Source organism: Rhododendron vialii, chromosome 8a (assembly GCF_030253575.1).
Source record: "Rhododendron vialii isolate Sample 1 chromosome 8a, ASM3025357v1".
In the NCBI taxonomy this organism is placed as follows: Eukaryota; Viridiplantae; Streptophyta; class Magnoliopsida; order Ericales; family Ericaceae; genus Rhododendron; species Rhododendron vialii.
In genome coordinates this window covers 11,538,727-11,565,727 of record NC_080564.1, presented here as the reverse complement: position 1 = coordinate 11,565,727, position 27,001 = coordinate 11,538,727, and the positions used below count along the sequence as shown (strand labels likewise).

General features: G+C 40.7%; 1 long non-coding RNA gene and 1 pseudogene across 2 annotated transcripts; one reads left to right on the top strand and one right to left on the bottom strand.

The window, feature by feature from the left end:
- Window positions 1–2,543: 2,543 nt before the first annotated feature.
- Window positions 2,544–5,961, bottom strand: LOC131336624 (uncharacterized). Of its 2 annotated transcripts, none has more exons than XR_009202893.1 (3): window positions 5,602–5,961; window positions 4,219–5,428; window positions 2,544–3,312 (listed from the first exon to the last, which is right to left on the bottom strand). It is a non-coding gene; the product is annotated as an uncharacterized LOC131336624 (long non-coding RNA). The 2 variants fall into 2 exon arrangements; XR_009202892.1 differs by having other exon boundaries at window positions 4,219–5,383; window positions 5,602–5,960.
- Window positions 5,962–6,161: 200 nt separating this feature from the next.
- The window catches only part of LOC131336619 (geraniol 8-hydroxylase-like), a 38,224-nt pseudogene continuing 17,384 nt past the window's right edge, over window positions 6,162–27,001 (top strand).

Below are 27,001 nucleotides of genomic sequence, written 5' to 3'. Positions count from 1 at the left end.
CCCTCCTCGGGTCGCACAAAGATGATCGGAGCCGCTCATTTTAGGCTAAATTCTGAAGTGATTTTGGGTGTTTTGTTAACGCCTCTAACGATATCGAACGAAGCTCATTTTTTTCAGAGACCTTAAACGACATATTTTGAACAAAATGAGCGGCTCCGATCATCTTTGTGCGGCCCGAGGCGGGAGAAAAAGGGGTCTGTGCACAGCTCTTGCTGTGCACGTAGCTTTTCTGTTACCCTATATTCAAACACGAATACCATGTGGACATGTGAGGCTATGTGTGTGTTTGTTGGTCGCGGGCCAGCATCCTGCCCACATGAGTTGAACCATAGCACTTGGGGCCTGCTATACTTTGATATAAAGAAATAGAGTTGTGCATTTATCACTACATGCGAGTTTTGGTAAATGATAAGTGCTTGATCCTACAAACTTTGTGATATTCGATCGTTAATCTCAAAAAAGTCAACGACTTGGTTAAAACTATAACCTTCTCTGGCTTTAGAAGGCAAAACCAAGAGACCATGCTCTCATCTCAAAAAAAAACAGGTGGCAAACACTCCATTTGGTTGGGAACCATGGAGTTATTGATCTTGATTCTTCATATGTTAACCCCATCGCTTTGGTAGCCCTCCATTCACAATTTAGAATAGTCAAATCTAGGCTCCAAAAAACCGAGCTTCTATATGTTTGAGAATTTTCATTCATAAAACATGCATTTCCATGTGTCAATTTTATCTAGTTATATTTTGTTTATTTAACATTTTAGAGAGTGTGTTTAGGAGGTAAGTGGAAAGGAATCAATTTGATGGTGACGAATATATTTAACATTTTATTGATATCTGGGATATACCAATAAAAAGATGGGATGAGGATATGATGGTGACGAATGCGAAGTTGTGAGCATAAATTGCAAGGCTAGCTAGAAACAACTCAACAAATTGATGAAGATAAATTCTAAGCTTTGTAGAACTAGCAGATGGGGGAACCTTAAATTGCTTGAGTTATCTTTGAGGGCAGGAGGGGGAGTTGATGAAGATAAATTCTTTGGATTGTTCTGGTTTTGCTCTTTCTAACTTTGCAGTAATTCTCGTCGAGACTGGTCTGACGGCCGCGACACGGGAAGAAAAACTGGAGTTCTGACGATAGATCTAAAAGAGAGTTTTAGGTTAGAACACACATATTCATAGAGAAATATGTTGTACTTATACTTGTAGAGAGAGACCATAATGGTTTCCTCCATTGATCATTACGAACTGGTATAACTCTCGAGGAGAGTATGCAATTGATGAACCTTGTATATCTATTTGTTTAGTTTTTCTTTCTCTGCAAGATCCTGAGGGTTATGTGTGGTGGTGAGATTGAGCGCGTAGTTCGATTACTATTTCAACAACTAATATCGGAGTCAGGTTGCAAAGAAGGGATTTAATCAAATCTATAGCGTATCGATTCATTTGAACAACCTAAGATTTTTTCAGTGGGAGCTATGAGTTTAGAAGAAGGATAATGTATATCAATAAGTTCGTGTAGTTCGATTATTGTACACCAATGTACATTATTGTTGGATACTTTTTATGTTATGCAATATAGTCAAGGGATGCAACATCTAGTTTGAGTGATGCAATTCTGAAGCATGACAATACCAACAGTTTGATTTTTTTTCTTGTTGTTCCATTCCTTGTGTGACAGTTTGATTTTTTTCTTGTTTTATGAACTCACTGAGTATGCGGGAAAATATTGCCGAAAAGGCATTGCAGTGGACATAGGCAGTGCAGCCTTCAAAACATCCCTTAATTTGTTATCCAACACCGTAATGCGGTGAAACCACGAATAATGGTTTTCTTGCTCATTTCGTCTGGTTTATGATCGAATCTTTTTCCTTTTAATAATAAGGCCAACATGACTTTAAAACTACGTTCATATATTTGCTATACACATACTCCGAGACACTAGTAAAAGACAAGAATGTGAAAGAGCAAACTAAAAAAGCTATGAACACAAATGAAATGGAGTGGAGGGAAAAATTAAGGGGTATTTTGGTCTCCAAAATAAATTTTACTCTTCATCCAATATTCCAACTACTTTCATTATTTTCTACAATAGTAGGGTTTAATTAACCTCATTTAATGAACATTATCAAGTGCTTTATCAAGTACCTTAGAGGCACACATTAACAAAACCCAAAGTAATACACAGTATTAGATTAGTTCATCTCCTAATTCAACTATGTTGAATTCGTTAATCCCATATAAATTAATGCAAACTTTATATGAGGTACTAGGTGCATGCCGACGTGCAAAGCACGTCATTTATGCCCGTTGTATAGATGCGTTTTGAATTTTCTTTAAATCATGCCTCTTGTTGATCATAGCAAAGGCTATATATGGAAGAAAGCTTAGGGTTAGTTGGATTAATGATTCCACAGGGCTTAAGAATAATTAATACATAGTATGAAAGGGAAAGCTGTTACTGTCAATTTTGTTATTGCACTATCATTCTAAAGCTTAAGGCACGCATCTAGAAAGTGGAAATTTAAGTAGCAGAGCTAGCAAATGACAAAGTTAAGCTATTACTTTAAAATGAATGCATGCTACCGATCAGGAATTCACTTTGGATCATACCAAAACAAGAGGGAAAAAAATACATAATTAGACACAAAATATACCCTGGTTTCTCAATTACACAAAAGTCTGGTATTTATCACTTCTTCACTGCAACACTTAAACCTTAAAACCACCACTTTGTAGCTCTAGCTCTTAGGCAATACCACTTTGTCACTCACAGAACCATTTAATCTCAACTTTCAATACAAAGTATAATTGCTACAAGCCCACAAGGAAGGACTCGTAACTGTTCCCATATCCATATCCATATCTGTAATATGTCGGCTGAAGAATTCCTCGGGAAAATTAAAACATTGCGCAAAGTTTAGCAGAGAAAAAGAAAAAGAAAAAGAAAATTCCACATTTACAATACTACCATGACAGATGTTGCTCCTAGAAGATAATGCACTACAATAAAATCAGGGTGTTGAGGCAGTCGAAAGTGATAAAAAAATACACCTAATGGGGCAGTTTAGCGGTCTTGGGAAAGTATGAGTGCTACATTTATGAGACAATGGCAAAAATGTATATTATGCAAGATATGAGTAATAATGGCATATCTTGATTCACAGATAAATAACACCCACTCGAAATGAACCTCAATAAGCTTACCTATTAATTTGTTCTTCCATTGCAGGATCTATCTCGTCATGTATATCCTCGTCTTCAAACTCATCATTAGAAGCAAATCGTCATCCTCAGCATCTTGTACCTTAAACATCGCACAATCATGATAATGAACAGAATGACATGTAAAAGACAAAAGCAATTTCACAATTATTATGTGTTCCTCTTCTATCTCCTCTTTTTTTTTTTAAAAAAAAAAAAAGCAAGAGGAGACTGAAAACAAAGTGAGGAAATAGATACAGATTCAAAAGTAATGCAGTGGTTACCTTCCATAACAATGCAAGCTTCCCTGTTTCCTTAACTACGTAAATCTCAGTGTAAGTTTACTTGTTTGAATGATATATCCTAAGATTATATAACAAGAATCACTTAGGCAATTAACGGTTGCCAATTTTTGGTTAATTTGGACGATTTTGCCCATTGTTTAGGCAGCCCACAAGCTTAACCAGTTGGGCATAATTGTAACTTCATCCCCTTTCTTTGTAAATAGGTATATTCCATTCAACAACATTTTTGTTTTAACTGGAGGAAGTTAAAACTTTTTAGTTAACTCTTTGTATTTTGAAGTATGACTACAGCAACATTCATGCTTAAGAAAGATTCCTCAATAAAGTCCTTTCCCAACAAAAAATGGAAAACCCTTCAAATTTGTCATACAAAAGTTTCACCAAAGCTCTCCTCAGTTCGGAGCAAAAAAATGTCAGTAGAAGCATGATTTGGGTTAAACTTTTTTCCCATTTACATGGAGTTTTTTCTTTCCTTACGAGGCCACAAAACATCAAAAAGGAAGAGTGTTTAAATTTTATTACTCTTCATCTCACATGTCACAAATTACTTGAGCAAAAATACGAAGCATTAGTAATCATAAGAGCACAAGACAGTAGTTTATTTTCTCAAACAATGAAACGATGTTATAAAACAGTATGCTAGCAAAGCTAATACTAATCTATATATCTCATGCATGGGGAAAGCAACAGCTTCAGGTATTTACCTTAGCCTAGTTAATTCACATTCAAGCAGATTCTTAACATCAATTTCATCATCGTCATCATCACTTCAATTCTGCTCTTTGTCGTCATCAAATAGGAGTACTGGACCACGCACTGCTTCCTCTTCCATATGCTTTAGTCCAAACTCAAATGGATAGACAGCAACAAATATAATCTGTCCCCCTTTAGGAAGAAATGAGCTCAATAATACATACAAATCAACTGCCTACAAAGCAAAACAATTTTCTCAGCAGAGGACACCAATAGATTACTGACTACACAAGTTTGAAATTATCTTCTCCTCAAACTATAGCTAGTTTAGTTGCCCAAGGAAAGGACAATTAGAAACTAAAGCACATAGTATGCTAACTAATTAAGTAATGCTGAAATACTGCTAAAAAACTACAGCATGTAGAGAAAACAACACATAAATGACGATAAAAAGTACAAAACCTGATTTTCTAATATGGGAAGCTTTAACACAAGCAAAACCAACATAAAGAAATGTTGTTCCTAGTTTAACAGGCTCCAATGAAGTGTGGCAATAAATTGATGGAAAGCATGAGGCTCAGGTCTGTATTGTGATTGTAAAACAAAGGTTTTCCCACCATGGTTGCAACATCAGTTGCCCTGCCATGAAATGAGTCCCATCTTCTCAACATATGAACTTGAGATTTATATCATCACGAATTTAGAAAATTTTGCACACTAATAATTAATATCAACATCCATATTTTTTGTATCAATCTTAACTGATACCAATCTTTCATATTAAGTTCTCAAATGTGCACTCCATACTCAATTACAAAATGAAAAAACCAAACAATATAAAAAGCAAAAGTTGAAATCTTGATCACATCACCCAAGTAAAAAAGGACACATCAGCACCCAAAAAACATTAATCTGACTTACCATTCAGGGGTTGGGAGGTTTTTGAACCTTTTGGCGAGACAGCTTTAGAAATAGGCTGACATGGGAAAACCTAAAAAAAGCATAACATAAATAGTCGAAGCAAAAGAAAGACGAACAAAAAGAACCAAACAAAAACTTCCAGTAAATTTAAACAAACGACAGAAGCAAAACACAGTAAGATTGAAAGCAAGATCACTACTGTGGGGGTGAATTTCTGACCTTTGATCAGATGGGTCGGTGAATCCGAGAGTGTTCCTTAGGAAACCACAAAACTCTTGTTACCAAGTAGAATCAGGAGATCTGGGATACACCATACAGAAACATATGTTTACAAATCACGATGTAAAAAAAGCCCTAAATGGATAAGGGAGCCAAATTATGGGTGTAGGGAAAAATACCAAATCAAATCAAACAAAAATCTTGGAAAGCCTATGAAAAAGAACAAAAATCTTGGAAAGAGGAATCAAACCCACCGTTAATCTGTTCAGTACACTGGAGCGCCCTATGAGGACCGCCGGCGAGAGGGAAGAGATAGCAGGAGATGCAGAGACATGCAGAATCTGTGCAACTGATAGGGTGAGAGTGACTCACCGCCATGGCGACGGCTCAGTTGAGAGAGAGAGAGAGAGAGAATGGGGATCCTCGGTGAGAACGGGGAAGGTTGGAGAAGATGTACGTGTGAGAGCTGACAAGAGTACGTGTGAGGCTTAGAAGAGCCACTTCGTTTCACTGTGCCACGTAGACCACTATGTGGAAAACTTAAAATGACAATTTTGGACAACCCAGCAAGCACAAGGCCCCAACTATTGAGGGGTAAAATTGTCCATCCAGAAAATGGCGAGCGAAACCTGTTCTTATTAAAGAGGGAGAGGATATATAAAAGAGCAGATAGCTTTACCAAAAAAATACTCATAACAAACGAGGCGGCAGAGCGATAAGGCAGGGAAAATTGTTAGAAAAACCGACAAAATCAGCCAAGAAAGTCAACGACTTGGTTCAAACAATAACCTTCTCTGCCTTTAATAAGAAGCAAAAACCAAGTGACTATCTCATCTCACAAAAACAGAGGCCAGAGGAAACACTTCTCCTTCCTAGAAATTGGCTGTAGTACGTAACTTGAAAACTCCCTCTTTCTAATCCCAGTTTGGTTGGGAACCATGGAGTTATTGATCTTGATTCTGTATATCTTGCTAACCATCACTTTGGTCCGAGCCCTCCTTTCACTATTAAGAAGGAGCAAACCAGGCCCAAAACTTCCACCAGGGCCGGTGCCTCTTCCGGTCATCGGAACCCTTCTAAAACTAGGTGACAAGCCCCACAAATCCCTGGCTGAGTTAGCCAAGATATATGGCCCAATTATGAGCTTGAAACTGGGCCAAAAAATCGCAGCGATCATTTCTTCACCATCCTTGGCGAAAGAAATCCTCCAGAAGCAGGATCTAGCCTTCTCTACCAGATCCATCCCCAACGCTGTCCGTGCCCACGGCCACCACAAATACTCCACAGTTTGGTTGCCGGTGGCAGATCAGTGGCGGAGCCTCAGAAAAGCCCTCAACTCCAACATATTTTCAGGTAATGCAAAACATTTTGTAGTTTACAACTAGAGTAACTTTTTCTTCGTATCCACTTTCATATTATATGAACTTTGTCTTATTTTGATCGAAAAGGTTTACCCTTCTAATCCTGACTAGATGAACTAGACGTCTATTTTGACTATAAACGATCTGTACTTAGAAAACATCAATTAAATAAATAGCGGTTTTGCTAACATCAGCCTACTAGGCAGTGAATAATTCACACTAAATTTCAAAAACGTAAGAGTTCTAACGTACTTTCCACATATGTTAATGGACCTTTTTCAGATATCTATACGCTTTTCACAAATATTAATGCACTTTTTACACATTAACCATTTTCTAGTGAGCTAATGTCAATAGTCTTTCACTTCTGTTGGGAGTTTGTCCGATGCATCGACCCGCTACTGCGTGCTCAAGGCCCAATTTTATGAGGGAGTAACGGCAAAGAGTCCACCACATTACTTGGGCCCAATATACATTGAATGACCCATATCCACTTAAAAGGCTAAGCCTTATAAGTGGTGAGCCATCTAAGTGTATATTAAGGTCCAACTCTTTTTCTGTTTATCCGATGTGGGACTCAACGTTCACACATGTTCTAACAACTTCTCTATCTGATACTCTAACTTTTGCTCGAGAGCAAGCAACCGGTACTATATCATTCTTCCTCTTCCAATACAGTTGACAGAATCTTAAAAGATAGATAACCAAATCTCTGGTACTTTTGCCCATTCTACTGGCCGGGTAGGCAACCAGTAGGAGGCCTTTGAGACAGAGGAAATAGGCCAAACAAAACACCAACATACCAAGCTCGGTGGTGCCATAAGTCACTTTCTTGGTTCGAGCCATGGTATCCCCTCTCTAACAAGACAAGACTTAGAAATTATTATAACTTAATGCAGTTAAAATATATCAATCATTTAATTTTTTTTCTTAGGCTACTTCAACTGTTATGTGCTTATTTTTTACTTATGAAAGAAATTGAAAAATGAGAATGTAAAATAATCAATTTTTTATCAAACCAAATAAAAATTATTAAGATTATAAGTAGTTATACACAAATAATTATCAATAAAATTTAAATTCAAGTATATATAAACTAAAAAATTTAAAATTCGGACAGTCGAGGAGCTGGGGTCGGAGGCCGGGGCCCGACCCCAACATAGCTCTACCCACATTAACTTAGCTAAACAAGGTAGAAAATAACACCTGAGTCGGGAAATGTTGCCAAGAGGGCGTCGCAGTGGACATAGGCAGCGCAACCTTCAAAACATTCCTTAATTTGTTATCCAATACCATATTTTCGATCGATATGGCCGACCCAACTCAAGATTCAGTGCAACAATTCAGGCATTTGATTTGGCAGATTATGGTAGAGGTCGGTAAGCCCAATTTGGTGGATTACTTTTCAATACTTAAGAAAATTGATCCACAGGGAATAAGACGCCGGTTGAAGAGACATTTTGGGATACTTTTGAGATGTCTAGTCGGCTTATTGTTGAACGGTTGAAATTGAGAAAATCGGGTAAGAGTGGTGCAGAGAACGATGTGATAGATATTCTGCTCAATATCAGTGAAGAGAATGGAGAGATCAACAGAACTCACATTGAGCATCTGTGCTTGGTTTGATTTCTTCCCTTTCCACCTTCCACTAATATATTCCATCATTAAGTCGTTGCATTTTAGCAATTCCCAAAGGCATATGTCCGTGAACCATCTGGCTAAAACTATCATGAGAACTCAATTAAACCATTCACTTCTGTACGAATACGGTTTATACAGACATCGTATTCAAGACTGTACTGGGCTCTATATAAACCAGTTATAAGCAAGCAAATTCCGTTCTATGACATTTCTTGGTGTTCAATATAGCATTTTGAAGTTTGAACATATCTGTTATACACACCAATTCTGTTGTAGGACATATTTGCAGCCGGGACTGATACAACATCAATCTCAGTTGAGTGGGCAATGGCGGAGCTGTTGCGCACTCCCGAGACATTACAGAAAGCAAAAGCCGAGCTTGAACAAACTATTAGCAAAGGAAAACCGATAGAGGAATCGGACATTCCACGACTTCCTTATTTGCAAGCAATCGTGAAAGAGACCATGAGGTTACACCCGCCTGCTCCATTGCTAGTCCCTCGCATGGTTGAGACAGACGTTGAAGTTTACGGCTGGTTGAGACAGACGTTGAAGTTTACGGCTACACTGTCCCACAGGGAGCGCAAGTGCTAGTTAATGCTTGGGCTATTGGCCATGACCCAAGCGTATGGGCAAACCCGACATCATTTATGCCTGGGAGGTTCTTGGACTCAGACATCGATATCCGAGGGAGAGACTTTGAGCTGATTCCTTTTGAAGCAGGACGAAGAATTTGCCCCGGATTATCTCTAGCCATAAGGGTAGTCCCGCTGATGTTGGGTTCGCTCATAAACTCGTTTGATTGGAAGCTTGATGGTGGAATTAAGCCAGAGGAGTTGGACTTTTACGACAAGTTTGGCATTACAGTACAAAAGGCTCATCCCCTCCGTGTTGTTCCATTCCGTGTGTGACAGTTTGAATTTTCTTGTGTTCGGTCAATACGTATGTAATGCGGCGAAACCATGATTACTGATAATAAGGCCAACATGGCTTTAACGTATTTTAAATTTCTAACTATACCCATACTTTAAGTTATACATCCCTACATTGAGATTTTGTAAACACTAAAAAAAAAAAGTGATGAACACCAAATGTTCATGCCTGAAAATACCGGTGCGTTTTTCGCAACTTTACTTCTGCTTATGTTTTTTACATACCCTATGCTTCGACTTTGGATAAATAACTTTCAAAGCTATTTAAAACCTGATTATAAGAAACCTCTCCTTTGATGATTTCAAATTCTCATTTTCAAAATAAACTTTAGTAAAATTTAGGTTTCGACAGCTTCCCTCTTAATATTTGACGTTAGTGATTTTCGATGATGAAACCAAACTGACCTGTTTTCTCGAATTAAATTTCAAAACAGTTTGGTTTGGGTAAACATCGGCTCGGGTAAACATCGATTCAGGCTTAACATTGCTCTTGTTTTGAAGCTAGCCCTATGAACATCTTTGAACCATATTTGGGGGAAGGAGCCTCAGAATTTTTCGAAAGCACTAATGGGCAATGTATGGTTAGATGTACGAGTATGGCTTATTCACGGAGTCTCTGTAAAAAGGTAATTTATGGAGCCGTTTGATCTCAGCAGTCCGTTTCGATATTGGACAGTTCGGATTTTAATAAAACTTTTCCGAGGAAGAGTAATCCGGACCGTCCAATATGGTTTGGATGGGTGCAATTCATCGCCGTAAATTACTATTCACGAAAACCTCCGTGAAATAGTTTTTCTCTATATTTATAGTAAAGGATTTTTACAGCTTGTTTGTGTGCTTGAAACAATATTCGTGTAAGTGCTGCGAACCAGAGGTTTAGTGAGTAGAGGGTTGCCCTAAAATTTCATAGGAACCTAAAAGGATTGAGCCAGGGCACGTGGTTCTTGGAGAGCTGTAGTCTGTTGTGGTGGCACTGGATTGTTGCGAGGTTAGGTTAGCGCCTTTGCTGGTTTTTTGTTCTTTTTGTTCTGGGGTTCAAGGCTTGCCATTTTTTTACCAAAAGGAGAGAATCAACTACTTGTTCATATTCAATAGAAACTAGGGATGGCACGGGTCAGTTGGGATATTGGTAAAAACAAAACCAAAACTTATAACTAAAACCGTAACCAATATCAGATGTTTTCTTCTTATCTAAACCTTAACCAAAATCATTGCTTATCTGTTCAGTTCGGTTTTTCACTGAATTCGGAGATCAACATTTTCAATCACCCAACTTTAATAAACCAGACGAAAGGGCCAACGTAAAAACCAAGAACAATGTATTCCCTCCAGCCTCCTATGTCTTACTTCATAAATTCAACTTTTTATTGTCACACCATCATTAGGTTTTACTCCCTCCGTCCCTTTTTAAGTGTCCTGCTTCGTAACTCCAACTTATTAAAAAGACATCATCATTATACCTTTCACATCAACTTTTTCCTCTACTTTCACTACTTACCCATCATCATTACACTTTTACTCACTTACTTTTCAAAATGGAATCTACTTTTAGGGACAAAATAGACAATACACCAACTTTTACCCACTAACTTTACAAAATGGACACTTATTAAGGGACAGCCCAAAATGAAATACTGGACACAAAATAAGGGACGGAGGGAGTATTACTTTTCATCATTACTTGATAGGCAAGTAAATGTTCATATACGCGTCCCCTAATTTATCATTGCTAAGTCTATTTATTTTATTACTTGGTATTTTAATGTTTGATTTTTGTATTGTAGATATTTTGGAAAATAGATTGGAATACCTTCCAGGTCATGGCTAGAGCTACAAGAATTGGGTCTTAAAAATGTTCCATTTGTGAACGTGAACGTGTAATTGGCGGCAAAGAATAGAAGTTATACATGTTTTTATGGTGGGCCCAAAGGACTAATATTCATTACTTTATATTTTAACTTAGTCATTGACCTGGCAAGAGTACGAGGCCTAATGGGCATGGCCCACGGCTCTGACAAAAAGTGGAGGATGGGGTTTTATTATAAAGGGGACAACATCTTTTGAAAAGAAAATCCTTCCCACGGACGAAACAAAATAGAAAGACGGACACATATCACGCGGAACGAAAAGAATAGAGAACGGGGCGACGTCAAGAGTTCCGAAATTACTTTACAATTGCAGATATAGGTTCATTCATTCACAGTTTTCTTTTCCTTTTAAGTTTTTGATACTTTGTTCAATTATTCGCATTTCGATAATTAATTTTAATTTCTGCTCTTAATTAAAGTTGTTCGTTGGTATTTGATTAGTTGATATTTTTCTGTTTATTTTTCATCTCACGCAATAAAAGCATGTTTCAAGTTAGGGTTTCTTTTATTTTATGCGCAATGATTAGTGAGTAGTCGTATAGGTAGGACCGCGGGGTGATTAGCACACCGTGGCCAGTTCGGACACTGCTCATATTTTCAAACAATAAAAAAAAATTTAATTGAAAAAAATACTTCCCGTAGACGAATCCAGACATTGTCGGAGCCTATGTGAACGGGAGAATGGGGGTCCAAAACTCATTCTCCGTTGCGCATGGGTGAACAGCGACCATAAGGATTCGCATCTTTCGGGGTATCTTTTTCAGTCTAAAATCAAACATTTTAAAGAATACCGATTGGAGCAGATGAGTTCGGGCTGGTTGCGAGTGCTATGAACCCTACGACCATACCTTCCTTTTAATTATTTAAAAAATCAAACAATTTCTTAATTTTAGTTAATCTCAATCAAATCGACAAGGGGTGGCTACCTAAGAGCGCGTTAAATTAGTAAAACCCGAATTATTAGTCAGCACACATTATTGTCTTTATGGATTCGACTCCGGACTTACCGGATATTGTGCTGGGTCGGTCTCCGCCCTACGCTTGGGGCAACCCATTAACTTAGGACTAGAAAATTGTCAAGTATTTTTGGCGCCATTGCCGGGGACGGTAACGTGTGTTAAGATTTCGGGTAGTTATTTTTATTTTATTTTCTTTTTAGTTTATGTAGTTGTTTCGAGTCAATATAGGTAAAGGTAAGCAATCCTCCATCGTAGGAAAGCAATCACCTCTAAAACCTAAGTATTATTGAGACAATACCAGGCGTCTCATAGCCATTGAGAGAGTTTCGAGAGTAACAGTGGAGGAATAGTCTTTTAGCGGTGATTCGTTTGATATTGGTGGCTTGTTCGTTGATTTAATAATCAGGCCACAGATGTCGATACGTGATCATATGCATCCTGAGAGGACCACTCATCTCAATCCAATAGTTTTGCCGACCGAGACGGTAGAAGCACGTAATGCTTTCACCATAAAGCCTGGTACGGATAATGCCCTTCCCCTATTTTATGGGAAGCAGAATGAGGATCAGTATGAGCACGTCCGTTATTTCGAGGGGTTGGTGCGCACCATTGCCCTCCACTCCTCAGTGGGAGAATGCTTGCCTTAAGCTTTTTCCATCCTCGCTCAAGGACTATGTGGATAAGTGGCTGGGAATGCAAAAGCCACAATCTCTCACGACGTGGGCTGCTGTCCGAGATCTATTTTACAAGAAGTATTTCTCGGAGAGTAAATCGAAGTACCTGATTCGCCAAGTTCAATCGTATAAGCAGAAAAAGGGCGAGTCATTTTTAAGGTGCTGGGAGCGATTCAAGGACTTGTTGTAGTCCTTACCGCATCATGGTTTCGTGAAACACCAGTTTGTGTCATTTTTCTATTTGGGCATGAATGTTGCTACAGTCCAACAAATTGAGTACGTCTGTAAGGAGGAAGATTTTCTCGACAAGTCCCCGGAAGATGCGTGGGACTTTCGTGACGAGTTGGCCGAGAAACACCGAAGTTGGGAACTTTTCGACCTTGGTGATAGGGCCATGGCTGCGCAGGGACTCAATGGGTCTGGCATTTTCCCTTCGAGCGTGAGAGAGCACAATGTCCAGTCTCAGCTGGACAAAATGGCTAAAGAGTTAGAGGACTTGAAACTTAAGCAAGTCCATCAGGTGAATGAGGTGAGAGTCGTGAAGGTGTGTGCGTTGTGTGAGTTTCCGGGGTATCTAGTTACCGTTTGCCCCGCTTTTCCCATTGTTAAATATCATAGTAATCAGGCTGAGGTGAACGCGTTTAACCAGTGTTGGGATCTGTATTCAAATACCTACAATCCTAGGTGGGCCCAAAACCCACTTTTGGGTTGGAAGGATCAAAAAGCCCCAGTGCATACCCAGGCACCACCTCAGCAATCAGTCCAACAGTTCCAGCCTCCTTAATGCCAAATGACCCAGTTTCGTTACTTGCCTTAATAGCAGCAGGGGTTCGGTCCTTCATCTTTTGGACCACCCCGTGGCATTAACCATCCCCCGCGGGATAAGCAAACTGATGAGATGATGAAGGCTCTCATGCAGTCTCAATTAAGCTTTACTGAGCAAACCAAACAGGCAATTGGTGACACTATAACCCAATTGACCCAGTTAACGGCGGCAGTTGGACAAGTCCAGCAGGAGAAGGGAAAGTTTCCTTTTCAACCTCTAGTCAATGCCTCCGGTACTCATTATATGGGCAATTCTTCTGGCCCAAGTAATCCGAATCTCAGTCTGGAAGAGGCTAAGGCGATCACCACTCTTAGAACTGGGAAGGTGATCGATAAGGACTTACCTCCAAAACAGAAATTGGTGCCACCCCCAGTGCCGATAGCTGCACTAGCAGTCATCCCAGACTTAAGAAGTGTCCCTGAGGAAGAGAAAGAGGCGGAGCCTCCTAAAGTGGTGGTGCCTACACCAACAGCCCCCATGACTCTGTCGCCACCCGTTGCTCCATATCCAAATCACTTGGTGGCAAAGCCTAAGGTCAATGTGAACTTTTAAATGCTTGAATTATTCAAAAAAGTTCAGTTTCCTATCTTTTTAATGGAAGCCATTGACTCAATTCCTCAGTTTGCAAAGGTTTTGAATAATCTATACATGTCAAAGCGGAGAACTAAGAGTTAGGACAAAGTACTTCTGACGGAGCAAGTGAGCTCCATTCTCCAGACTGAGATCCCCACCAAGTGTAAGGACCCTGGTTGTCCCACCGTCCCTATAGCTATCGCGGGCCAAAAATTCGATAAGGTTTTGTTGGATTTAGGAGCAAGTATCAATTTGCTCCCTTATTCAGTATACTTGAAGCTGGGCTTGGGCAATTTGAAAGTCACTCCAGTCACGCTATAGTTAGCTGACTGGAGTGTGAGAATTCCAAAGGGGGTGGTGGAGGATGTTCTGATTCAAGTGGGCGAGTTTCTTTTTCCAGTCGATTTTATTGTCCTGGATACTTGCCCAATACCGTAGGTCTTTGAGAAGACTCCTATCATCCTTGGCCGTCCTTTTCTAGCCACCTCTAGTGCTGTTATGAATTATAAAATTGGACAAGTGCAATTGTCGTTTGGAGACTTGAAAATGGAGGTGAATGTTTTCAATGTGGATAATTGGGTTAAGGATGATGAGGAGGTGTATGAGGTAAGTTTGATCGACATGCTAGTACAAGAGCATGTCGATAGTGTGTTGTATAAGGATCCTCTGGAGATAGCATTAACGGCCGAGGAGGCGTCATTCTTAGATTCTCCAAAGGTAGGGAGTTTAATGGAGATGCTTGCAGTGGAGAATGTGTGTGGCACCGCTTGGAACCCAGTTCCTGAGTTGCTGGGCGCCCCATCTCCTAAAGCTCTCCCAGCGTCAGTCCAGCCACCTAAACTAGAGTTAAAGCCTCTGCCGGACACACTTAAGTATGCCTTTCTTAAAGGCGATGATACTTTTTCGGTTGTGATCTCCCCATCCCTTGAGGCGGATCAAGAGGCTAACTTGCTTGCCTTGCTGAGAAAGCACGTGGGCGCGATAGGCTGGACAATAGCTTATTTGCAGGGTATTAGTCCAACGATGTGTACACACCGTATTTTTCTAGATGAGGACGTGAAGCCTTCTAGGCAACCATAGCGTCGTCTGAACCCCAATATGAAGAAGGTGGTTCGGGCTGAGGTGCTGAAGCTTTTAGATGCGGGTATTATTTACCCGATAGCCCATAGTAAGTGGTTAAGCCCGGTGTAGGTAGTGCCTAAGAAGGCTGGAGTAACCGTCGTGAGGAACAGCGAGGGCGAGCTAGTGCCAACCCGTGTTCAAATCGAGTGGTGAGTTTGCATCAATTATCGTAAGCTCAATGTGAGCACCCGGAAAGACCACTTCCCCCTCCTATTCATTGATCAAATTTTGGAGAGGGTGGCTGGCCGGGCATTCTATTGCTTTCTGGATGGGTACTCTGGCTACAATCAAATAGAGGTAGCCATGGAGGATCAGGAGAAGACCACCTTCACGTGTCCTTACAGCATGTTTGCCTACTGTCGCATGCCGTTTGGCTTATGCAACGCTCCCGGAACCTTTTCAAGGTGCATGATAGGAATCTTTAGCGATATGGTGGAGAAGATTGTGGAGGTGTTTATGGAAGACTTTTCAGTTTTCGGGGATTCTTTTGATGAATGCCTCGAGAACTTAAGAAAGGTCTTGCAACGATGCGAGGAGAAGCAGCTTGTGCTTAATTAGGAGAAGTGCCACTTCATGGTGACCCAAGGGATTGTGTTGGGACACATTGTCTCATCCAAGGGTATTGAGGTGGACAAGACGAAAATTGATTTGATTGCAAATCTTCCCACTCCAAAGTCTGTAAAAGACATTTGGTCTTTTCTCGATCACGCCGATTTTTACTGGCGTTTTATTTAGGGATTCAGTGCTATCTCCCGGCCGTTATGCCATTTGCTATCGAAAGACATGCCCTTTGTGTGGTCTGAGGCATGTGAGGAGGCATTCCAGATGTTGAAACAGAGTCTAACTATGCCGCCAATCATGCAGCCTCCGGATCGGAGTTTGCCCTTTGAGTTGATGTGCGACATTTCTGACTATGCAGTTGGGGCGGTTTTAGGGCGACTGCGAGGGAAAGATCCCTGCGTCGTGTACTATCCGAACAAGACTTTGAATGAGGCACAAATGAATTACACCACTACTGAGAAGAAATTGCTCGCAGTGGTGTTTGCCTTTGACAAGTTTCGATCCTACTTGGTGGGTTCACAGATTGTGGTGTATACCGATCATGCGGTCTTGAAATATCTGATGACCAAGCAGGATGCGAAGGCTTGCTTTATCCGGGGGATTCTTTTGCTGCAAGAATTTCACCTCATCATTAAGGATAAGAAAGGGGTTGAGAATGTAGTGGCCGACCACCTATCTCGTCTGGAGTTTGAGTACCCCACCTCTCATCTCCCCATCGTGGATGCTTTCCCTGACGAGCAGTTGTTCGCTGCTAATACGTGTTCATGGTTTGCAGATATCGCCAATTATTTGGTGACTGGGCAATTCCACCCCATTGGTCCACAGCTGAGAAGCAGCGATTTTTGATAGAGGCCCGACAGTATATTTACGATGATCCATATGTGTTCAAGTATTGCGCGGACCAAACTTTGCGCCGGTGTGTCCCCGAAGCTGATCAAAGGAAAATTTTAGAGTTTTGTCACACCGAGGCGTGCAGAGGTCATTTCTCCGCAAAGAAGACCGCCGCCAAGGTCAGTGAGTGTGGTTTCTTTTGGCCAAGTCTTTTTACGGATGCGTACGTCTTTTGTAAGTCATGTGACCGGTGTCAAAAATTAGGGAAGGTTGGCCCATGGAATATGATGCCCTTACAGAACATTTTTGTGATAGAGGTTTTCGATTGTTGGGGCATTGATTTCATGGGCTCGTTTTCGGTGTCATACGGTTAAGAGTACATCCTCCTAACGGTGGATTATGTTTCAAAGTGGGTTGAGGCAATTCCCACTAAGACCAGTGATTCTATGGTCGTGCAAGAATTCTTACGAACTAACATTTTGTCGAGGTTTGGCATGCTACATGTCATTATCTCTGATCAGGGCATGCACTTTTGTAATAGGTCTTTTGGGGCTTTAATGAGCAAGTATGGCATCTCTCACAAGGTGTTTATTTCCCATCACCCTCAAACCAACGGTCAGGTTGAGCTAGCAAATCGGGAGATTAAGGAGATTCTAGAGAAGACCATGAATCCGAATAGGAAGGATTGGTCACTTCGGTTGACCGATGCCTTGTGAGCCTACCGCACTGCTTACAAGATCGTGTTGGGTGCTTCACCCTACCGGCTCGTTTATGGTAAGGCCTGCCACTTGCCTGTTAAGATGGAGCATAAGACCTATTGGGCCATTAAGATGTTGAATACGCGTTTGCCAAAGGTGGGAGCCCATAGGAAGCTCCAGTTGTGTGAGCTTGAGGGGATTAGGAATGACGCATACGAGAGTGCAAATATTTATAAGGCTAAGGTTAAGGCATATCATGATAGGAATATTCAGCGTAAGACCTTTGGTGTTGGTCAGAAAGTGTTACTGTATAATTCGCGGCTTCATTTATTTCTTAGTAAGTTGATGTCCCATTGGGAAGGTCCCTACGTTGTGAATAAAGTATATCCGAATGATTCGATAGATGTTTGTGACCCAAAAAACAATAATATTTTCGAGGTTAATAGGCAGCGTTTAAAGCCATTTTTGGAATTTGTGGAAGTAGGTGAACCAGATGAGGTGTTGGTCGATCCTATTTATTCGGATGACCCTGTTGTGTAGCCGTTGGGCTACATTCATTTGGGTAGCTTTCGCGTACCACTCTCTTCACTAAGAAGTGGATCCAGCTCCTAGCGATAGGGGTACCCATCATTGACTTGAGTTTTAGGCACAATATTTGTATATTTGTTCTTTTATTTTTTGTTAAGTAATAAAATCCAAAACAAAAAAGAAAATTGAAAAAAAAATAGCATAATGGTTTGGTATAGCCACCTGGTCGAAGCTATGTATGTAGTACTTAGGAGGTTGGGTCTGACAGCAGGTGCGTAGTTAGCAGCGAGATTTCTGTCCGAACCATCTGACTTTAATGTCCAAACTCTGTGGAGATTACTTCACAGACGGAGTGGTGGGTACGAAATCTGGCAGCCCCAAAGGGAATGACAGCCTATTAGATGATGGCACCACTTCTCAAGATTTCGTTGAATCCTATGCATACTGTCCTTCCAACAAATAGGGAAACACAGTCTTTGGTCAGGGAGAAAAGTAGTACTCGTGTCTTTCGCGTGAAGAAAGTGGATGGTTTAATTTTTTGTCTTTCATTTTATTTCTTGCCTTGTTTATTTCTTTTTGTTTATTTTCTTACTGTCTTGGAGGCTAACATTTTGCAGGTTGTTCGATCCAAGTTGGGGGGGTCTTCCTCTATCTATAGTTTACTCTGTTTAGCCCCACTTTTTTGAGGTGATATCTATCTTTTCTTTTATGTTTATGTCTTATCTTTATTTTTTATGCTTTCAATGCGGACATCGGATAGTTCAAGTTCGGGGGAGGGATCACTTTATTCTTTATTTTGTTTTTGTTCTTTATGTTGTTAAAAAATTGAAAAAATAAAAAATTGTGGAAATCTTTTTGCATGAGACTTGAAAGCCCTTGAGATTGGCTCGTGATTAATTGAGTTTGAGATGTGATAGTTATTGTTTGATTATATTTGGCATTGTAGTTCTTTTTGCTAACTTGTCGCGAAGAATTTGTCATGGCATTTATTTTTAGCACATTTGCACTTCACGTCTGTTTGGGCTTTGGTTGCTTGTGAGCTGTGACTTGATCTTCTCGATGGCTAGTTTAGTGGAGACTTATGCCCTATGTGAGTTTAGAGCCTTACTTTTTCTTGGAGTGGTGTCAAATAAACTTTTATTGTCGCAAAAGAGTAAATTCGTTGTTGATCTCATTATTTTTGTCGTCGAGTGTTGGAAATGTTTTGAATTGCCTACTTATCTCTTGGGTTTGGAAAGTTGCGTGGTTGTGTTGCACATTGGAGAGGATTATAGGTCATCTTTGTTATTTTGAGATGGTTCGTTTCTTTCTTTCATACATTTATCTCTTGTAAGCCCATTTGAGCCTCTCATATAATAACCATTTTCTTATTGAGCTCCTTCATCTATATTGTGTCTTGAGAAGGCTTAAATAATTGTGTGGATATATATTTTTCAGAAAAGAGAGAGTAAATGTAGTGAGAATTGAGTTTTATTGATTGGTGATCTTTCTCATAGAAAAAAAACATAAAAAAGAGTATCATATAGAAGTTATACATGTTTTTATGGTGGGCCCAAAGGGCTAATATTCATTACTTTATATTTTAACTTAGTCATTGACCTGGCAAGAGTATGAGGAAACTCATTGACCTGGCAAGAGTATGAGGTCTACTGGGCATGGCCCATGGCTCCGACGAAAAGTGGAGGATAGGGTTTTATTATAAAGGGGACAGCAGCTTTTGAAAAGAAAATCCTTCCCACGGACGAAACAAAATAGAAGGACGAACGCATATCACGCGGAACGAAAAGAACAGAGAACGGGGCGACATCAAGAGTTCTGAAATTACTTTACAGTTGCAGATATAGGTTCATTCATTCAGAGTTTTCTTTTCATTTCAAGTTTTTGATACTTTGTTCAATTATTCGCATTCTGATAACTAGTTTTAATTTTTGCTCTTACTTAAAGTTGTTCGTTGGTATTGGATTAGTTGATATTTTTCTGTTTATTTTTTCATCTTGCGCAATAAAAGCATGTTTCAAGTTAGAGTTTCTTTTATTTTATGCGCAATGATTAGTGAGTGGTCGTATAGGTAGGACCACGGGGTGATTAGCACACCGTGGCCAGTTTCGGCACTACTCCTATTTTCAAACAATAAAAATAATAATAATTTTAGATTGAAAAAAATACTTCCCGTAGACGAATCCGGGTATTGTCGGAGCCTATGTGAACGGGGGAATGGGGGTTCAAAACTCATTCTCCGCTGCGCATGGGTGAATGGCGACCATAAGATTCGCATTTTTCAGGGTATCTTTTTCAGTCTAAAATCAAACATTTTAAAGAATACAGATTGTAGCAGATGAGTTCGGGCTGGTTGCGAGTGCTATAAACCCTACGACCATACATTCCTTTTAAATATTTAAAAAATCAAACAATTTCTTAAGTTTAGTTAATCTCAATCAAATCGACAAGAAGTGGCTACCTAAGAGTTCGTTAAATTAGTAAAATCCGAATTTTTAGTCAGTACACATCACTGTCTCTGTGGATTCGACTCCGGACTTACCGGATATTGTGCTGCGTTGGTCTCCGCCCTACGCTTGGGGCAACCCATTAATTTAGGATTAGGAAATCGTCGAGCATTACCTTATATGCATATATCATTAATACATTTTTATGCACTATTTTAAAAATTAAATTTACTTTTAAGAGCAAAATAAAAAATGTACAAATTTTTACTCTCTTACTTTACCCAACTAGACATTTTATTAAGGGCAACCCAAATAAAATATTGAACTCTTAAAAAGAGAGGAAGGGAGTAAATAATAAGTTTGATGAGACCACGGTGAGCCAACCGAATTGCGCTAAATCTTCACGAAGATGGCACGACTCACACAAAATCTTCATTCAACTGAATTATAATCTAATGAACGACAAAGACAAACGAGACAGGAAGGAAAGAGAGACGGAAGAGCGAGAGAAGAGAGAGGCATAGAGGATTATGGAAGTGAGGTTATATATTAAGATACAAGGGTATTTTCGCAATCATATTGTAGTTCGGTTCTGAAGAATTGTGATTGAGCAAAAGGCAAAACAAATCAATGGACATAGCACATTTTTTCCATTAGCAATGTACGGAAAATCTGGGTCGGGATGAAAGCGATCTCGACCCTATACTCTGTGCATTCTAAGTAAATAGGCATGACCACAAGCACAAAAACTATTGCCTTGGACAGAAGATCTGCTACAAATCAAGAGTTGCCTACAAACAACTTCAAAGCCTACCATCTCATGTTTTTGTCAAATAACACTAGTGGAACAGTACTCCAGTGAATAGAAACAGGTGTCACGACTTAAGTTGTTGTTGGCTCCGTAGCTTAAATGAAGAGCCTACCAAAGTTACTTGTAGTCTTCTATTTGGTTCTTTCCTCAGTTAACGTGGGATATCATGATACCCCATACTCAGTTACATGATCTCCTCGTTATGTTACCCAGTCATAAGCGACCCGAAAGCAGCGGCACAGGGTACAAATACCCTGGGCCTATAACCCCCTCTTTGGAGCCGTTACTCCAGTACCACACCGCCAAGGAACCCTTCATAGAATCAGGGCTGGCTTTCACAGCATTTTTCAAGGCCTGAGTAGCTTAATAATTCAGTCTATGAAGCACTAACACTTTGCTGGTTTCAACACACGAAGAACCCAAGTTGGACTCAGTTGGAATAGTCTCAATTGGACTCGCCCTTGACACATGAAGACACCCAAGTTACTAGTACTAATCTACTTATATAGACCTCTTAATTTTGATTCTTACATAACAGTTAGCACACTAACTTTTCTTTCTCAATATGTAGGATATCACAACCGATGCAACGTCGTCAACATATAACTCCAAACTAGATGTATATAGAATAAAAAACATGAGGATCTTTTTTTTCCAGGGTAGTTATATTGAAAATTACGTACACCAATTGGATTTTGAACTATGGGTTGGAGTGGTTTGCAACTTCAGATATGACCATTACCTGCCATCAGGGCCGTAAGGGTTTTTAGTGCCCAATGCCTAATAAAAAAAAGTGTGCCCTTGGGAAAAAAAAAATTTGCACGGTTCCCCAAAAGAGGCCAGCAATTTGGGAGAGTAATACTTAACAATTTTTATAGCAACAATCAAAATACGAGAAAGTCAAACCAATATAAATTTCTACTAAATTAGCACAAATCTAAGCACCACCAACCAGGACTCTGCATAATAAGAGAATACTTATGGATTTGAAGCCTTGCAAGCGAATATGAGAGATACACTCTAAGACTCCACAGTGGGTAGTATATAGTGGTCCTGCATTCGGTGGGTGAAATTGAATAAACTAAACTGATGCATGATGTATCTAAACTGATGAGATGGATTTGGCACATACTTCCCAAGCGAGCACAATATCCAAAAGTCTGTTTCCAGTGATTAATACACAGATTCAGCAAGGATATCAGCAGTTTACAGTCATTTACTGCAACTACAGAGGTTACTTCCAGCATTAAGACTGCTTTAGAGGAACTAACTTTCGCATCATACAAGTTTTACAACTCTAGAGCTTCAATTCTAGAGCAACTAACTTTCAGCAGTTCTTCTACGTTCATTCCCTTTTCTTTTATTTTCCATATGGGCAAAACCTGAGAGACTAAGATGAGAGATTTGTTTTGTTGGTTTGGAAATTAAATGGACCAATTAGATATCTTATTTACAAAACTGCCCCCGAAATTTTTTGGGCCTTCCTCCATTGATTGTCTCCGGCTGGGCCTTTAATTAATATGGAATGGGCCATTTTTTTCCCTTTTATTGGGCTAAAAAGACTCCTAGTCAAGCCCAAATAAAAAAATTAGTGGTGTGCCCCTAAAATTTGGTCTTTTGGGGGTGCCCAAGGCCCAGGCCTTTTAGGCCATGGGGTTGGGCCGACCCTGCCTGCCATGTACGATCTAAAGTGGTTCCGGGATTGAGAAGTAACTTTTGGAGAGAAATGAAAAATATAATACAATAAAGATGATACGATACTCAAATGAAGAAACTAAATATATATATTCGGTATTCCTATCATTTTCAGTTACGTTGTGAAATACATTACACTATTCAAATACAACTTGAAGTAATAAGGATTTCCGTTCTATAAATAGAACTAAATGTCATAGCATTTCAAAGCAATTCCGACAGATGAAAATAAAAATGTAAAAAAACCAACAGGAAGCAAGCAACATAAGAAACATGTAAGATTTTTCAAAGGACATGAAGGAATTGCTTCCAACTAAGATTCTCTAAATATTGCAACAACCAGCAATTGAAAAATTAAACAGACCTTAGGAGGAAAACAAGCTCACCCTGGGATCGAGAATTCATAGGGAAAGGAGATGCCATCAAGATTCGGTATCGGCGGAAGAAGTGAAGGCGTTGGTGGAACAATGGGTCACCGAGAAGGATATACCCCACCCAAATTCATCAAATTCAATGGCAAAAAGGTGGTGCTCAAGAACATGTGGTTCGATTCATCGAAACCTTCGGCGCCTACCCTGGTGACCATAACCTTCGCCTTCGAGAGTTATCAAAATCCCTTATGTCACGAGCGTACACTTGGTATGTGAATCTTAAGCCTTACTTGATTGCCACTTAGGAAGAAATGGTAAACAAATTTTATACTAAGTTCTTCCAAGTCCATGAGAAGGTCACTACCTTGTCCCTCGTGAAGGAAACCTTGCAAAATGGTGAGGATATCATTGACTACATCAAGTGCTTTTAGGACAAAACTGTGGACTGCCACGAGCCAGTGGGCGAGTCACACTTAGTCGAAATATGCATTGATGGAATCCTGCGTGACTATCGCGTATTCCTAGTGAACATCAAAATCTCAACCTTCTCAGCTCTCCTTGAGGCAGTTTACAACCTGTGCCATACTTTGAAGCCCCCTCCCAAGGACAATTGGAAGTCCAACCGCTCTCTCAGAGTTGCTACTACCTCTTCTGCCCCACAATCCCATAAGAGGCAAGGGGTGGTAGCGACGGCGGCGGTCACAAGAAGCGAAGGGATAAAGAACCAGCTGAGATCCCAGAATATCCATGCAGTGTGGAAGAAGTAAAGGCGTTTGTGGAACAATGGGTCACCGACGGTGTAGTCAGGTTGCCTGATGTTAAGCATGAGTCGTCACGGTAGGATTGCAAGAGTCCGAGGTACTGTGTTTACCACAGGCACATGAAGCATCTAACAAGCGATTGTTGGACTCTAAGAAGAATCTTCAAGAGAAAGCTAGATGCCAATCAACTAAGGGTTGGGATTGGCCAACCTAACGACGTGCGCGAGCATCCTTACCCTGAGCATGAGTGTGCCGTCCATATGGCTACCTGTTACAACTTCTTTGCTGAAGAGGATCAGTACACGAATGAGGAGGTCTATATGACTTCCTATTATGATCACTTGAATAAAATTGCTTCTCACGAGCACCCAAGGGTCATTCCTGACCCTGACGCTACAATCAAGGTGTTGCAAGGAAGCATTAAGTTCAAGGCATTTTATGATGCAGTGGGCTTCACAGCCGCGGCTAGAACAGAAATCATCAAGTCCATTGTGAATATTGCAGAAGCGCACCAATAGGCATGCATGGCTGCAAATGGCTCAATGCCGCGAACCATCAGAAAAGGAGCTAACTCTATCACCTTCTTCGATGCAGACTGTTGCATCACATTCTCCCACAACATGCCACTCTATGTGACAGCCCATGTTAAAGGGGTCGAGTTGAAGCGGGCCTTCTGTAGACACCCCAATCTGATTTCCCAATTGTTTTACGTTATTTTTTTTTTTGATTTCTTATTTTCCCGATGATGAATAAGATAAAAAACAGTCTTGAAAGTGAAATGGTTTGAGCTTGGAGTGTGTGGAATGTATCCAAAACCCAAAACCCTGACCTCAGGTGTTGACTGTCGCGCGATTAGTTGAATCTCCAGCACGATGATTCGCTTGCCAGGTGTTGGTCAACGTCAAAGCCTTGACTGTTGACCATCGCGTGGATTGGTACAACCGTCGCACGATGAAGTTACTCCTTCGCGCGATGGTCAAGACCTGTCATTTTCACCTTTTTTCAGCTGGATTCTGTGATGATCAGGGGGCTACTAATCTGTAGAACCCTGTTTTCGTCGACTGAACAACATTTTGCAGGTGCATGGGTTGCACCACCCTTACAACTATTCCCATGACCTTGTTGGCCTCTTTCTCCACCAAGGGAAGCTGGCCAGCCTTGTTGGCTGGTTGATAGGCCAAGCCCTCCACCCGCCAAGCACTCTTTCATCTCCTATATATACCCCATTGGTCTTCCAAGACTAAGGTTTCCAATTCTCAAGCAAAAAAAGACTCTACAAGCCCTAGCACACTTGATATCTCCTCACTCAAACCACATACATACACTCATTTTTCAAGCTACACCACCTTGTTCAATCCATTTTCAAAACACGCAAAGGTATAATTCCCTACTGTGATCCCTGAGGGGGGCTATCAGGGCCAAGGCTGGTAATCTATACCAGTCCTGGTCCTAAAGTCAGCAAGGTTACAAGAAATCGTGCACTGTCACTCCCACGCGCGATGGACCCAGTCACGCGCTCGACGGTTCTCGTCAGCGCGCAATGGTCCTCGTGGGGATGGGACGCTAGTTTATTTTCTGTTTTATCAGTGTTATGAATAACTGTTAAGTATGACTAAAACTGATTCACTGTTTTGCATGATAAAATTCGTAGTTTAACTTAGAACTCTTATTCATTAGCTTGGGAATGCCCTTGGGTTGCTTCTGAACATGTCTCAGAGCCCAGGCATGCAAAGCAATTCCTAGAAGTCCAGTCATGACACTCGCGCGATGAACTGACTCCATCGCGCGATGGACAGCCTATTTCCAGCAATTGTCCTTGCATGGGCAACTTGGTCTAAAGGCCTCCACTTTGGTACCTCCACTGTTTAGGAGTTGTGTTTTATTCCTATTATCCCTTGTTGTAATTATTATTTACTTTCAGTACATATAAACTGCTTGGTTTGATCCTGGGTGTGCACTGGTCCTTCCAGAGCCCAAAAGGAGGTAAAATTGAACCTGTTGGAGGGACATGACCATCGCGTGATGGTATGAGTCTGATGCGCGACGATTGAGTTGCATGCTGGCAGATCCATGCATGCAAGTTGGCTAGTGCTTGTATCAGATTCATTCCAATGCACTGTTTAATGTCCAGCCACAGTGGTGGATCTTATCCCATTTATTTTCTTGTATATTATTCATCCATGCAATCTTGTTCACATCCTGCAAATTATTATAGTTTTAAATCCCCGATTAACTGTTTTCTCGCCCTAATTGGCTAAAAATTGGTTAAATAAAAGAAGAATCGCAAATATTTTCGCAAAATGCTTAAGTATAGACCGATCTCCGGATTGGGCGAGAGGGGTGCCTTAAAACCCTTTCCCTCTCGTAACCTGGCTCCCGAACCCAAATGTGGTTATGACGGACTGGTTCCTTAACTTTTTCAAATCAAATAGCGCGGCAGGTGCTTCGAAATACGATTCCTTGGGTGTCCGACCTTCAAAACCCGAGTGGCGACTTTGTATTTTGCGAGTGCTTGTCGTCCGTGCACGCACTCCCTCGATTCCGGGCCCTCACGTTCAAAAATCCAGAAATTTGCGAAAGGCATGCTGCCCACACCTTCGTAGACGGAGGGGCATCCATTACCATCATGCCACTCACTACCTTCAAGAAGCTCTGAATACCAAAGAACCGAATCGTGAAAGGGTCTTTGGGCTACATGGTGGTGGACCTCCCAGTAGGTGCCATTCACGCCGCGACGAAGTTCCACATCATCGATGCACAAACGAACTACCATATCATCCTAGGGAAGAGCTGGATGCACAAATATGTCGTAGTCCTGTCGAGTTATCATCAATACATGAAAGGAATCTAGGTAGGAAAGATGGTCACGGTAGCCACATCAGAAAAGCCTTTTGACACGGATGAGGCGCACATGCCCGATGCAGTCTACTTCTTCGAGATGGAGGAAGAAGTGGAGATGGTGTCAGCTAAACCCATAGACATCAAGGTCCCAAGATGG